The sequence below is a fragment of the Oncorhynchus tshawytscha genome, linkage group LG19, assembly GCF_018296145.1.
Source record: "Oncorhynchus tshawytscha isolate Ot180627B linkage group LG19, Otsh_v2.0, whole genome shotgun sequence".
Classification (NCBI taxonomy): Eukaryota; Metazoa; Chordata; class Actinopteri; order Salmoniformes; family Salmonidae; genus Oncorhynchus; species Oncorhynchus tshawytscha.
The window spans coordinates 2,127,344-2,142,453 of NC_056447.1; the positions used below are offsets into that span (position 1 = coordinate 2,127,344).

General features: G+C 43.5%; 1 protein-coding gene across 1 annotated transcript in view; it reads right to left on the minus strand.

Annotated features, from left to right (window-relative positions):
• The window catches only part of LOC112218221 (metabotropic glutamate receptor 8-like), a 223,866-nt gene that overhangs the window by 176,178 nt on the left and 32,578 nt on the right, over positions 1–15,110 (minus strand). The gene's annotated exons all lie outside the window — the stretch shown is intronic.

Genomic DNA, 15,110 nt, shown 5'->3' on the forward strand with positions numbered 1-15,110 from the left:
CTGGGGATGCCGTCTGGGCCTGCAGCCTTGCGAGGGTTAACACGTTTAAATGTCTTACTCACCTCGGCTGCAGTGAAGGAGAGACCGCATGTTTTCGTTGCAGGCCGTGTCAGTGGCATTGTATTGTCTTCAAAGCGGGCAAAAAAAACTAAGCATAAAACTATGTCACAATGCTGTAGACAACTTCGGGAATACGGAGAAAGAGTAATCTGGTTATTAGCCCATTCACTGCTCAATAGGGACACATTGGAACGCAGCGCTTTCAAAACATGAGGCACTTCCGGATTGGATTTTTCTCAGGCTTTCGCCTGCAACATCGGTTCTGTTATACTTACAGACAATATTTTTACAGTTTTGGAAACGTTAGAGTGTTTTCTATCCTAAGCTGTCAATTGTATGCATATTCTAGCATCTTGTCCCGACAAAATATCCCGTTTACTACGGGAAGGTTTTTTTTTCTCAAAAAATGAAAATACTGCCCCCTAGTCACAAAAGGTTAAAGTCAAGTGAAAGCTATGAGGTCCGATAGGAATTCAGGGAACTCAATGAGGAACACTGTATATGGCCCAGGAGGCCTGTAAACAGTAGCTATAAAAAGTGATTGAGTAGGCTAAATAGATTTCATGACTAGAAGCTCAAAAGACAAAAACATCTTCTTTTTTTTTGTAAATTGAAATTTGCTATCGTAAATGTTAGCAACACCTCTGCCTTTGCGGGATGCACGGGAGATATGGTCACGAGTGTAACCAGGAGGTGAGGCCTCATTTAACATCGTAAATTCATCAGACTTAAGCCATGTTTCAGTCAGGTCAATCACATCAAGATTATGATGACACTCATAGAACTTCATGTTACACAATACATGTATGTTTTGTTCGATAAAGTTCATATTTATATCCAAAAATCTCAGTTTACTTTGGTGCCTTATGTTCAGTAATGTTTTGCTTCCAAAACATCCTTTGATTTTGCAAAGTGCCACATCAATTTACAGAAATACTCATCATAAATGTTGCTGAAAATACAAGTGTTACACATGGAATTAAAGATATACGTCTCATTAATGCAACCGCTGTGTCAGATTTAAAAAAAGCTTTACTTAAAAAGCACACCATGCTATAATCTGAGTACAGTGCACAGAGACCAAAACAAGCCATACAGATACCCGCCATGTTGTGGAGTCAACAGAAGACAGAAATAGCATTATAAATATTCCCTTACCTTTGATGATCTTCATCGGAATGCACTCCCAGGAATCCCAGTTCTACAATAAATGTTTGTTTTGTTCGATAAAGTCCATAATTTATGTCCAAATACCTCCCTTTTGTTCGCAAGTTTAGTTCACAAATTCATATTCACAAGGCGCAGGCACTTAGTTCAGACGACAGTTCCATGACAGTTCGTAGAAACATGTCAAACGATGTATAGAATCAATCTTTAGGATGTTTTTATCATAAATCTTCAATAATATTCCAACTGGACAATTCCTTTGTCTTTAGAAAGGAAAATGAACAAAGCTCGTGCTGTTGACATCTAGTGGAAGCCTTAGGAATTTCAATCGGACAAAATGTTACACTGTATATTGGATAGGCAAAGACATGAAAACCTACAAACTTCAGATTTCCCACTTCCTGGTTGGATTTTTTTCTCTGGTTTTTGCCTGCCATATGAGTTCTGTTATAACTTCAGAGTGTTTTCTTTTCAACTCTACTAATAATATGCATCTTAGCTTCTGGGCCTGAGAAGCAGGCAGTTTACTCTGGGCACCTTATTCATCCAAGCTACTCAAAACTTCTTATGGCTGGGGGGCAGTAAAGTGTGAACCACTGGTACCATAAATACTAGTTAGTGCTAGTTTGACCACCAGAGGGGATCTTTGAGAAGCATTTGATAGCCTTCAATAGTGGCTGTACTAGACAATTTCAAACTTATTTTGTAAGAACATAGTATATGGGACTGATTTTAAGAAATGTTGCTTAATTAAATTGATTAATATTATGGTACTTCTATTTCAAGAAAAACGAAAAACCCTCTGGGTTTCCATTAGGATGGAATGGAAAATATGGAGCTGTACAACGTGACGGTCGGGAGTGGGCTACAATACTGGGCTATTTAGCTAAAGAATCCCCGTGTCGTGCGGGCACGCGAGGAGACCGGGGTTCAATTCCCCGACAGGGAGGAGGAAGGAGTAGGCTGTCCTTGTAAATAAGAATTTGTTCTTAACTGACTTGTCTAGTTAAATAAAGGTTACATGAAGAGCATAACATTTCTACATCCTAATTGTATAATTGTAGTCTAACCAATACCCAAACGGAGATTCAGTGAAAATAAAAATCTTGTTGATTTATCCAGTTAAGTCCCCATGCTTGTCTCAGAGCAGTGCGAAACGGTGCAAAAATAGTTGTCGGCTAATCCTATTGCTTCTAACTTTAATATGCACTTTAAATAAATAAGACATACACCACTTTTATCAGCACATGACTCAACAATAGTGAGACTTATGTGGCCTACGGTAGGCCTACAGTAAATCAAAAAATATGACGTGACTCTCAGCCAATAATTACATATAGAAGATTGGAGGATTCTAAATTAAAACCAAAAGCTGCCTAATGGGTCTCCCGGTGGCAGCCGGCATGGGTATCGATCCTGCATCTGTAGCAACGCATTTTGCACTACAGGAGCCCCCATCTAATCGGGAGCCCCTTCCACAAAGTATCCAATACAGAGAGGTGTTGGTAAAGGTAAATTGTCCCATAATGGCTATTATAATACTGTACATGGTGTCCTGGTAAGGATAACCAAAACATATCTTTATTAAAGACTATCAGAAAGAATATTGGTACTTATTTATTTTGATCCAAAGCTGTCCAAATAGAAAGCTAGCCAAATAGATTTAAACTCAGTTTTTCACAATCCCTGACATTTAATCCTACACAAAAGTTTTTTTGTTGTCATACAACTTTTGCAAATGTTTTATTGTGTGGGAAATTGTGGGAAATTCTGTAAATTACAAGGGCGCAATGTATTTTGAAAGATGAGACGTTGAGGATTAAAATAAACACCGCTTTCCAAATGTGCACATGATATTTTCATAACATAAATGGAAATGTAATATACAGTGTCAATGTTTATGATCACTATGTTTGATTTACAGTTACAGGATGAAATGGTGGTTAGCCATGGAGAACTGCAAATATTTGCTACTGCTCTCAATAACATTGCTGCCCTGAATTTATCAGGCGCTATCGACAAAGGTGAGTGTAAGTTGGACTACTTTCTGGATGACGAACTCTGAAAAAAACATGTTTTGAAATCAGTGGAACACAATGGGCCAAATAAGCTGTGTAAACTAAATGGAAACAACACAAGATGTCTTATAAAAGGGGTTACAGTCTGCTGTTAAGCTTTCATCCATGTATACAGGTAAGAATCTAACTACAGATTTACATGGTTCTAATTTTGTCAGAAAGTTGTTTCCAAAACAAGCTAAAGCTTGCTGTTAGCTAGCCAGCTGGAGTACAATGGCTGGCTTACTAACTAACATTAAACCTAACTTTAGCTTGCTATGACAATCAGTTTGTGTTGCTAGTGACGCTACTCTATTGATTGGAATTATAGTTCATGTTTTAGCTAGCTAACATTAACCTGACATGTCTAAACAAAATATACCAAGTTAAAGCTTGCTGTTAGCTAGCTAACATTAGCTGAGGTTAGGTGGCTGGCTTGCTAACTAACATTAACTTATGTATGATGTGTGTGTAACGTCAGTGATGTTTTCTCAGAATGCCATTTTGCATTGCTAGTTATAGCCTAATGTTAGGTAGCGTCTTAGGGGTGTTAGGGGTGTGTCTAGCATAGGCTTGGCTGCCTGAGGCGGTTCTCAATCAGAGTCAGGTGATTCTCGTTGTCTCTGATTGGGAACCATATTTAGGTAGCCTGGGTTTCACTGTGTATTTTGTGGGTGATTGTTCCTGTCTCTGTGTAGTGTTCACCAGATAGGCTGTATTAGGTTTTCACGTTTCGTTTGTTGTTTTTTTGTATTTATTTAGTTATTTCATGTATCGCTATTTTTTTCATTAAAGAACATGAGTAACCACCACGCTGATTTTGGTCCGACTCTCCTTCAACAGACGAACGCCGTTACAGAATCACCCACCACACCCGGGCCGAGCGGCGTGGTAACAGGCAGCGACAGCAGAAGCAGCGAAAGGAGGTATGGACATGGGAGGACGTTATGGACAGCAGGAGTATGGAGTATACGACTTGGGAGGAAATAGACAGGTGGGCGGTCGACCCAGAGAGAGTGCCGGAGCCCGCCTGGGATTCGCTGGAGCAGTGCGAAGAGGGCTATAGGAGAATGGAGTCGAAGAGAAAGACACGGCGGTGCAGAAAGAAACCCGAAAAGCAGCCCCAAGAATTTATTGGGGGGGGGCTCAGGGAGAGAGTGGCAGAGTCAGGAGTCAGACCTGAGCCAACTCTCCCTGTTAATCGTGAGGAGCAGCGATCAAAGGACTTCTGGACTTGGGAAGAGATATTGGACGGAAAAGGACCATGGGCACAGCCTGGTGAATATCAACGACCCCAAAGAAGAACAGGAGGCGGCGAGAGCGGAGAGGCGCTGGTATGAAGAGGCAGCACGGCGACGCGGATGGAAGTCTGAGAGTCACCCCCAAAAATGTATTGGGGGGGGGCTCACAGGGAGTATGGCGATGCCAGGTAGGAGACCTGTGCAAACTCCCTGAGCTTACCGGGGGGCTAGAGAGACCGGGCAGGCACCGTGTTATGCTATGGAGCGCACGGTGTCTCCAGTGCGGGTGCATAGCCCGGTGCGGTACATACCAGCTCTTCGTATTGGCCGGGCTAGAGTGGGCATCGAGCCAGGTAAAGTTGGGCAGGCTTGGTGCTCAAGAGCTCCATTGCGCCTGCACGGTCCGGTCTATCCAGAGCCACCTCCACACACCAGTCCCCCGGTGGCAGCTCCCCGCACCAGGCTTCCTGTGCGTGTCCTCGATCCAGTACCACCAGTTCCAGCACCACGCACCAGGCCTTCAGTGCGCCTCGCCTGTTCAGCACAGCCAGAGCCTTCCTTCCCTCTAGCGCTGCCGGAGCCTCCCGCCTGTTCAGCGCAGCCAGCGTTTTCCTCCTCTCTTGCGCTGTCGGAGTCTCCCGCCTGTTCAGCGCTTCCAGAGCCTTCCTCCTCTACAGCGCTGCCGGAGCCTCCTGCCTGTTCAACGCAGCCTGAGCTGCCAGGTTGCATGGAGCAGCCAGAGCTGCCAGTCTACATGGAGCAGCCTGAGCTGCCAGTCTGCATGGAGCAGCCAGAGCTGCCAGTCTGCATGGAGCAGCCAGAGCTGCCAGTCTGCATGGAGCAGCCAGAGCTGCCAGTCTACATGGAGCAGCCAGAGCTGCCAGTCTACATGGAGCAGCCAGAGCTGTCAGCCTGCATGGAGCAGCCAGAGCTGTCAGCCTGCATGGAGCAGCCAGAGCTTTCAGCCTGCATGGAGCAGCCAGAGCTGTCAGCCTGCATGGAGCAGCCTGAGCTGTCAGTCTGCATGGAGCAGCCAGAGCTGTCAGTCTGCATGGAGCAGCCAGAGCTGTCAGTCTGCATGGAGCAGCCTGAGCTGTCAGTCTGCATGGAGCAGCCTGAGCTGTCAGTCTGCATGGAGCAGCCTGAGCTGCCAGTTTGCATGGAGCAGCCAGAGCTGTCAGTCTGCACAAAGCTACCAGTCTGCATGGAGCAGCCAGAGCTGCCAGTCTGCATGGAGAAGCCAGAGCTGTCAATCTGCATGGAGCAGCCAGAGTTGCCAATCTACATGGAGCAGCCAGAGCTGTCAGTCTGCATGGAGCAGCCAGAGCAGCTAGATCCGCCAGTCAGCCATGATCTTCCAAATCTGCCAGTCAACCAGACTCTTCCAGATCTGCCAGTCAACCAGACTCTTCCAGATCTGCCAGTCAACCAGACTCTTCCAGATCTGCCAGTCAACCAGACTCTTCCAGATCCGCCAGCCAGCCAGGATCTGCCGGAGCCAACTACCTGCCTGAGTTTCATCTCAGTACTGGGCTTCCTCTCAGTACTGGGCTTGCCCTCAGTCCCGGGCTTCCCCTCAGTCCCGGGCTTCCCCTCAGTCCCGGGCTTCCCCTCAGTCCCGGGCTGCCCCTCAGTCCCGGGCTGCCCCTCAGTCCCGGGCTGCCCCTCAGTCCCGGGCTGCCCCTCAGTCCCGAGCTGCCCCTCAGTCCCGAGCTGCCCCTCAGTCCCGAGCTGCCCCTCAGTCACGAGCTGCCCCTCAGTCACGAGCTGCCCCTCAGTCCAGTGGGGTTCTGGGTGAGGACTACGAGGTCATGGTCGGCGGCGAGGGTGGACTATCCCAGGACGCAAGGGGGAGGAACTAAGACATTTATGGAGTGGGGTCCACGTCCCGAGCCGGAGCCGCCACCATGGACAGACGCCCACCCGGACCCTCCCTATGGTTTTGAGGTGCGTCCGGGAGTCCGCACCTTGGGGGGCGGGTTCTGTCACGCCTTGGTCTTAGTATTTTGTGTTTTCTTTAATTATTTGTTCAGGCCAGGGTGTGACATGTGTTTATTGTGTTGTCGTATTGGGGTTTTTGTAGGCATTGGGATTGTGGCTGATTAGGGGTGTGTCTAGCATAGGCTTGGCTGCCTGAGGCGGTTCTCAATCAGAGTCAGGTGATTCTCGTTGTCTCTGATTGGGAACCATATTTAGGTAGCCTGGGTTTCACTGTGTATTTTGTGGGTGATTGTTCCTGTCTCTGCGTAGTGTTCACCAGATAGGCTGTATTAGGTTTTCACGTTTCATTTGTTTTTTTGTATTTATTTAGTTATTTCATGTATCGCTATTTTTTCATTAAAGAACATGAGTAACCACCACGCTGCATTTTGGTCCGACTCTCCTTCAACAGACGAACGCCGTTACACCGCCTGGTTTGCTTAATGTAAGGAATTTCAAATGATTTATTTGTTTACTCAAGCCTGACAATTTACTACTTTTTCCACCATTGGATGTGGCTGGGGATTAAAGCATTTATTTCACGTGACCCATCATTTTAGACAAGTGTGTCTGGATAAGCGTCATCTAATATAAAATATTTTCATCTGGATACTTTCTGTTTACCTGGAATTTTTCTTTACTGTAGGCTACTACCAATTTTAGTCTTTACTACACTACTCAATGTTTAGCACATGTGAATCCTAAAAGAGATGGGTGGGGCTGGTTTAAAAGGGTGTGAACAATGCTGAATCGGTGTAGAGAAGGGAGAGCTCTCTAGTAGGTACCAAAACATTCAAAGGCCCTTTTCTCAAAAGTGAGTTTACAAGTGTATCAACATTCAAAGTAGAAAAACCTTCCCAATGTTCCTCAAAAATGCCATGTATGATATTCAATTTTGTAGCTCTGAGTCTCTGCTTTTGTAAAAAAAAAAAAAAACATTTCAAATTTTTCTACATAAGACTGAATCGAGGTGGTGAGTCACATATTTGAAGACTCTTCGAGTCAAAAGTTCATTTAAATTACTTAGGAATTATCTACACTTTGGAGAGGTAGGTGGCAACTTAACACCAGTTAGACCTCTCACTCAAACCCATGTATTTTTCTGTCTTATGTTGCTCCTACCCCAAACTTTCCAATAATATTTGTGTCAGGTTACTGAATGTACGCAGAGTATTTTCTGGTTTCATTATCACAAATATGGCGAAAAGTAAATGTAAAATGCATGTAAAATCAGTGTAATAATTGGATTAAATCTTATCAGGTGAACTCAGATTTCCCATAATCTCGAAACGGTTCCCTTTTAATTGCTACCATGGTCATGCATATGTTTTCCATATTCCTTCTGTAAGAAGCATTTCAATTTATCCTTAACAATATAGGCCAATTATCACGAGTGTAAGGCGTTAAGGTCAATGGCATCTTGAACTTTAATCAAATCAAATTACATTTGTCACATGCTTCTTAAACAACAGGTATAGACTAATAGTGAAATGCTTACTTACGGGCCCTTCCCAACAATGCAGAAAGAAAAATATAATAACATAAGGAATAAATACACAATAAGTAACGATTACTTGGCTATTGTAACGATGTGCGCTGAGAGTCAGGAAGCAAGTTCAGGGAGTGAGTGTTTTAATAAATGAACACAACATAATACAAAACAAGAAACACAAACAGCGCACAGACATGTAAGGACTCAAAAGGGAGTGACATATATAGGGAAGGCAATCAGGGAAGTGATGGAGTCCAGGTGAGTCTGACGACACGATGGTGACAGGTGTGCGCCATAACGAGCAGCTTGGTGACCTAGAGGCCGGAGAGGGAGCACACGTGACAGTACCCCCTCCCCAACGCATGGCTCCAGCCACAGGACGCCGACCCAAATGACAATCCCGGGGATCAGGAGCGGACCGGTCACCTCTGCTGAGGCGCGGAAAACCTGTCAGTCCGGCAGAGACGCTTGGCGACCGAGAGCACTGGAGAGAGCATTCATGACAGTACCCCCTCCCCGGCGCATTCGGCTCCAGCCACAGGACGCCAACCAAAGGGACGATCCTGGGGATCAGGAGTGGACCGGTCACCCCTGCTGATGCGTGGGAACCTGTCGCCGGCTGGGGTGTGGGAACCTGACAGAATGGCTGAGGGAGGGAAGCCTGAAGAGCCGGTGGAAGTAGGGGAGCCTGGCGATCCGGTGAAGGCATGAAAGCCCGACAAGCCGGCTGTAGCAGGGGAGCCTGGCGATCCGTCTGAGGCATGAGAGCCTGTAGCGGTTCCCAGACACAAAGTAATTCCCATCGAAACAAAAAAACACTCCCTGATGCTTCCCTTAGGTGAGGCGTTATTCTGTAACGATGTGCGCTGAGAGTCAGGAAGCAAGTTCAGGGAGTTTTAATTAAAAAACACAACATAAAACAAGAAACACAAACAACACACAGACATGAAACAGAAACATTGACACCTGGGGAAGGAAGCAAAGGGAGTGACATATGGAAGGTAATCAGGGAAGTGATGCAGTCCAGGTGAGTCTGATGACACGCAGGTGGACGTAATGAAGGTAACAGGTGTGCGCCATAATGAGCAGCCTGGTGACCTAGAGGCCAGAGAGGGAGCATACGTGACCGCTATATACACGCGGTACCAGTACCGAGTCGGGGTACAACGTAATTTAGGTAGATACAACATATACAGTTGAAGTCAGAAGTTTACATACACCTTAGCCAAATAAATGTAAACTTTTTCACAATTCCTGACATTTAATCCTCGTAAAAATTCCCTGTCTTAGGTCAGTTAGGATCACCACTTTATTTTAAGAATGTGAAATGCTAGAATAATAGTAGAGAGAATTATTTATTTTAGCTTGTATTTCTTTCATCACAATCCCAGTGGGTCAGAAGTTTACATAAACTCAATTAGTATTTGGTAGCATTGCCTTTAAATTGTTTAACTTGGGTCAAACGTTTCAGGGAGCCTTCCACAAGCTTCCCACAATAAGTTGGGTGAATTTTGGCCCCTTCCTCCTGCCAGAGCTGGTGTAACTGACTCAGGATTGTAGGCCTCCTTGCTCGCAAACGCTATTTCAGTTCTGCCCACAAATGTTCTATAGGATTGAGGTTAGGGCTTTGTGATGGCCACTCCAATAGCTTGACTTTGTCCTTAAGCAATTTTGCCACAACTTTGGAAGTATGCTTGGGGTCATTGTCCATTTGGAAGACCCATTTGCGACCAAGCTTTAACTTCCTGACTGATGTCTTGAGATGTTGCTTCAATATAGCCACATGTTTCCTCCCTCATGATGCCATCTATTTTGTGAAGTACACCAGTTCCTCCTGCAGCAAAGCACCCGCACAACATGATGCTGCCACCCCTGTGCTTCACGGTTGGGATTGTGTTCCACGGCTTCCAAGCCTCATCCTTTCCCTCCAAACATAACAATGGTCATTATGGCCAAACAGTTCAATTTTTGTTTCATCAGACCAGAGGACATTTCTCCAAAAAGTACGATCTTTGTCCCCATGTGCAGTTGCAAACCGTAGTCTGGCTTTTTCATGGCGGTTTTGGAGCAGTGGCTTCTTCCTTGCTGAGCGGCCTTTCAGGTTATGTCGATATAGGACTAGTTTAAATGTGGATTTAGATACTGGAGGAAACAGGTACAAATGTTTCTTCACAAGGTCCTTTGCTGTTGTTCTAGGATTGATTTGCACTTTTCGCAACAAAGTACGTTCATCTCTAGGAGACAGAACGCATCTCCTTCCTGAGTAGTATGACAGCGGCGTGGTCCCATGGTGTTTATACTTGCGTACTATTGTTTGTACAGATGAACATGGTACCTTCAGGCGTTTAGAAATTGCTCCCAAGGATGAAAAAGACTTGTGGAGGTCTACAATATTTTGTAGGTCTTGGCTGATTTCTGCAGATTTTCCCATGATGTCAAGTACTGAGTTTAAAGGTAGAAATACATCCACAGGTACACCTCCAATTGACTCAAATTATGTCTATTATCCTATCAGAAGCTTCTAAAGCCATGACATAATTTTCTGGAATTTTCCAAGCTGTTTAAAGGCACAGTCAACTTAGTGTATGTAAACTTCTGACCCACTGGAATTGTGATACAGTGAATCATAAGTGAAATAATCTGTCTGTAAACAATTGTTGGAAAAATTACTTGTGTCATGCACAAAGTAAATGTCCTAACCGACTTGCCAAAACTATAGTTTGTTCACAAGAAATGTGTGGAGTGGTTGAAAAATGAGTTTTAATGACTCCAACCTATATGTATGTAAACTCCCGACTTCAACTGGAGGTTGGGTAAAGTGACTAGGCAACAGGATAGATAATGAACAGTAGCAGCAGGGTATGTCATGAGTCAAAGGAGTTAAAAAAACCCCACAAAGAAATGGATAATTGACCACAAAAACGACATTTTGCAATGTTCATCTCAGTCTCTGGACTTGAACCCCAGTGAAAACCTGTGATTTGAATTGTAAAGGGCAGTCCATAAAAGCAGACGAAGGATATCAAGCATCTGGAAAGATTTTATACAAAGGAATGGTCTAGGATCCCTCCAAAGGTGTTCTCCAATCTCATATAACATTTTAGGAAAAGGCTGTGTCATTATCCTCGCAAAGGGGTGCCAATCATTTTGACCCCTGTCTTTTTTCAATTTATTTGTATTACTTTTTTTTACTATTATCTGAGCAATTGTATAAGGTAATCTAAATTCTCCATTCTTTTGAGCGTACAATATACCTCACTATTTGCATTATATTTTATACAGTCTTTTTTGCTCATCTTTATCAAGTGTGCCAATAATGATGGACCTGACTGTACCTTTCCTTGGTTTATTGGTGAGGGAAGAGAAACTCCAGGGGAACCCTCTCTGTGTTGTTGGGTGCAGTCTTGACAAATACAGTTTTGACCTTAGGAATTGCTTAGTCAAGTGCAAACCAAACCCTCATCAGAATCATTTAATTTGCCTAGTACACTTAAACATACCCAGAATGTTACTTACTGAATAGGTGCTGCCAGCAATAGACAATGTACAAACAGAATAGAAACACAAAGTCAACATAGTCAACATACAAAATATACAATATTCTGAGTTTCTCCCACAGAAAATAAGAACCTTAGGCAGAAAACCAAACCTACACATAATAAACCCATTTGCTACCATCCACTCAGAGATGGATAAGTAAAGGAGACGTCTGCACAGTATGCTATTTGAACTTGGAGATCTCTTAATTAAACAGGCACCATGCAACCTATTTCAACACTCACCCAAAATGAGAAGGGAGAACCATTTACATTCAGAAATGTCTCCCCTTTTGAGATGGGATAGTGAATTAGGAGGGTATGGCACAACCTCAAATAAAAGACCCCCCCACACACACACACACACACACTCGCTGGAGGCTCTGGGAGGGTGTATTGATTAAGACTGCAGTGCGACACCTCTGGCAATCTAATTCTATAATGGAAATCAAGGGGTGGCCGTCACACATTATGCTACAGGATTAGTTATGCGGCACATTCATACACACACAGGCATGCGCACGCACACATATGCACATACAATAGTATATGTATAGTACATGAACACATTATGCTACAGGATTAGTTATGTATATGTATAGTACATGAACAAAGACTTACTCACATACATACATAAAATAGCACAGGTTTTAACAAAATCCTCTATACACTTTGCCATCATTATTTATCAAAGTTTCCCCGCTTTGTATCCAGGCCCAAGTCTTCTGCACTGTTAAAGTAGCTCAAAGGACAACCAGGGTGAAAGGAGGAAGCGCTGATAAAGGTGGCAACCCTGCAGAAAGCCGTTTTGCTGCAGTAACCACCAGAAACATTCATTAGCTAAAACGAATCACAGCTAATCTTTTCCCCCATGGTCATGAATGAATCAATAAAGTTATTACTGCTTTCCCAAAAGGATATGTTCTTTCCAAAATCACAAGGGCACACAATGACACAGTAATGATGAAGCATCTCTATTGCTCAGTTATGTCTCTTCAATGCAGAGTTTCATTTGTGGGTGTCTACTACCATCATTTCCTGTGAGGATATGCATTCAGCAAAACAGAATATCATCAGAGGTGAAGTATAATGGTGACAGGGAGAGAAAGATTTCATTAACATGTTATTACTGAGGCAGATAAAATTAATGCAGAGAAGAACAATGCATCAATTCTATGCACCACCACTCCACTGATCCCCTTATAATTCATTTTATATGTCCTTAATTTAGCACTAAATCTACTCCAGTCTCTGTTTAGCTAATACTGCGACCACAGAGCCATGTTCTGAGAGAGCTTGGTCATTGTGATTTCAACTAAAAGGCATTGTTGTGCTCTTAAATGATATCACATGATTCACTGGCAGCCATGTTGACATCTAAAGGTCAATATTAACCCATAACTTCAGTCCTGACGCACCAATGAACCAAGGAGAATGTACTGTAAATATGGAGCTTACACTACAGGTGACATACAGTGCATTTGGAAAGTATTCAGACCCCTTCACTTTTTCCACATTTTGTTACGTTACAGCCTAATTCTAAAATGTATTAAATAAAGCATTTTCCTTATCGATCTACACAAAATACCCCATGTTGACAAAACGAAAACAGTCCACTTGTGGAAAATTCAATTGATTGGACCTGATTTGGAAAGGCACATACCTGTCTATGTAAGGTCCCACAGTTGACAGTTAATGTCAGAGCAAAATCCAAGCCATGAGGAATTGTACGTAGAGCTCCGAGACAGGATTGTGTCGAGGCACAGATCTGGGGAAGAGTACCAAAACATTTCTGCAGCATTGAAGGTACCCAAGAACACAGTATCTTCCATAATTCTTAAATGGATGAAGTTTGGAACCACCAAGACCCTTCCTAGAGCTTGTTGCCTGGCCAAACTGAGCAATCGGGGGAGAAGGGCCTTGGTCAGGGAGGTGACCAAAAATCCAATGGTCACTCTGACAGAGTTCCAGAGTTACTCTGTGGAGATGAGAAAACCTTCCAGAAGGACAGCCATCTCTGCAGCACTCCACCAATCAGGCCTTTATGGTAGAGTGGCAAGATGGAAGCCACTCTACTGTAAAAGGCACATCCAAAAGGCACCTAAAGGAGTCTCAAACCATGATTTGGCCTGAATGCCAAGTGTCACATCTGGAGGAAACCTGGCACCATCCCTACAGTGTAGCATGGTGGTGGCAGCATCATGTTGTGGGGATATTTTTCAGTGGACAGAGACTGAGAGATTAGTCCGGATTGGATTAAAGTGAAAGATGAACAGAGCAAAGTACAGAGAGATCCTTGATGAAAACCTGCTCCAGAGCGCTCAGGACCTCAGACTGGGATGAAGGTTCACCTTCCAATAGGACAACGACCCTAAGCACACAGCCATGACAGCACAGGAGTGGGTTTAGGACGTCTTTGAATGGCACAGCCAGACTCCAGACTTGAACCTGATCGAACATCTCTGGAAAGACCTGAAAATAGCTGTGCAGCGATGCTCCCCATACAACCTGACAGATCTTGAGAGGATCTGCAGAGAAGAATGGGAGAAACTCCCCAAATACAGGTGTGCCAAACTTGTAGCATCATGCACAATAAGACTCAAGGCTGTAATCCCTGCCAAAGGTGCTTTAACAAAGTATTGATTAAAGAGTCTGAATAGTTATGTAAATGTGATATTTTTTATACATTTGTAAAGATGTATAAAATCTGTTTTCGATTTGTTATTATGGGGTATTGTGTGTTGATTGAGGAGGGGGAAAAACTATTTAATCAATTTTAGAATAAGGTAACTTAACAAAATGTGGAAAAAGTCAATGTATCTGAATACTTTCCGAATGCACTGTACATGTTGGGGTGTTGCTATCGTTGGCATTAATTTCCTTGCTCCCTCTCACTGACAGAAAATCAGGTTAAAAATATTGTATGGTGAATACTCATGAGAGATCTAACACAGTGAAATCTGTTAGCGCACCAGAAATACATTGCCTCACACTTCCACTGTTAAATACTGTGACAGCGTCGGTAGGTGGATGAGAACTCAGCATCGGCACATTCTAACTCACTCCTCCCCAGAGTCATTTAGAGCTAATTTTAGATAACTCATGTTGGTAACCCCTTCTCTCCTCATTAGCCATGTATGACTTCAACAAACATGGGCTCGGAGGCTTTTCAGTTAAACTCATTACAGATTTAATGCAGGATATGAAGAAAAATATACATTTTTAAACACTTTTTATGTTCCCTTGGGTGTTAAAGGGAAAGGGGGATACATAGTCAGTTGCTACTTATGCACATTCAGGACTTGTTGCAATAAATGATTGTTTAAAATGTGATTTTATTTGATTATTATATTTACCTCCAAAAGACATAATTCAGTTGCAACCATGAATGTTTTGGAAATGAGAATGTATGAACTGCTTTTGTTTTGTAAAGTGCCATATTTACTGAATTTATTGAATTTGTTGACTATAGGGCAGAACAACAAAAAATACTACAAAATATATGTTAAAAAACAAAAAAGAAATACTGGTTGTACTGAATGATCATGGCTGGTTGTGCTGAATGAATATCATGGTG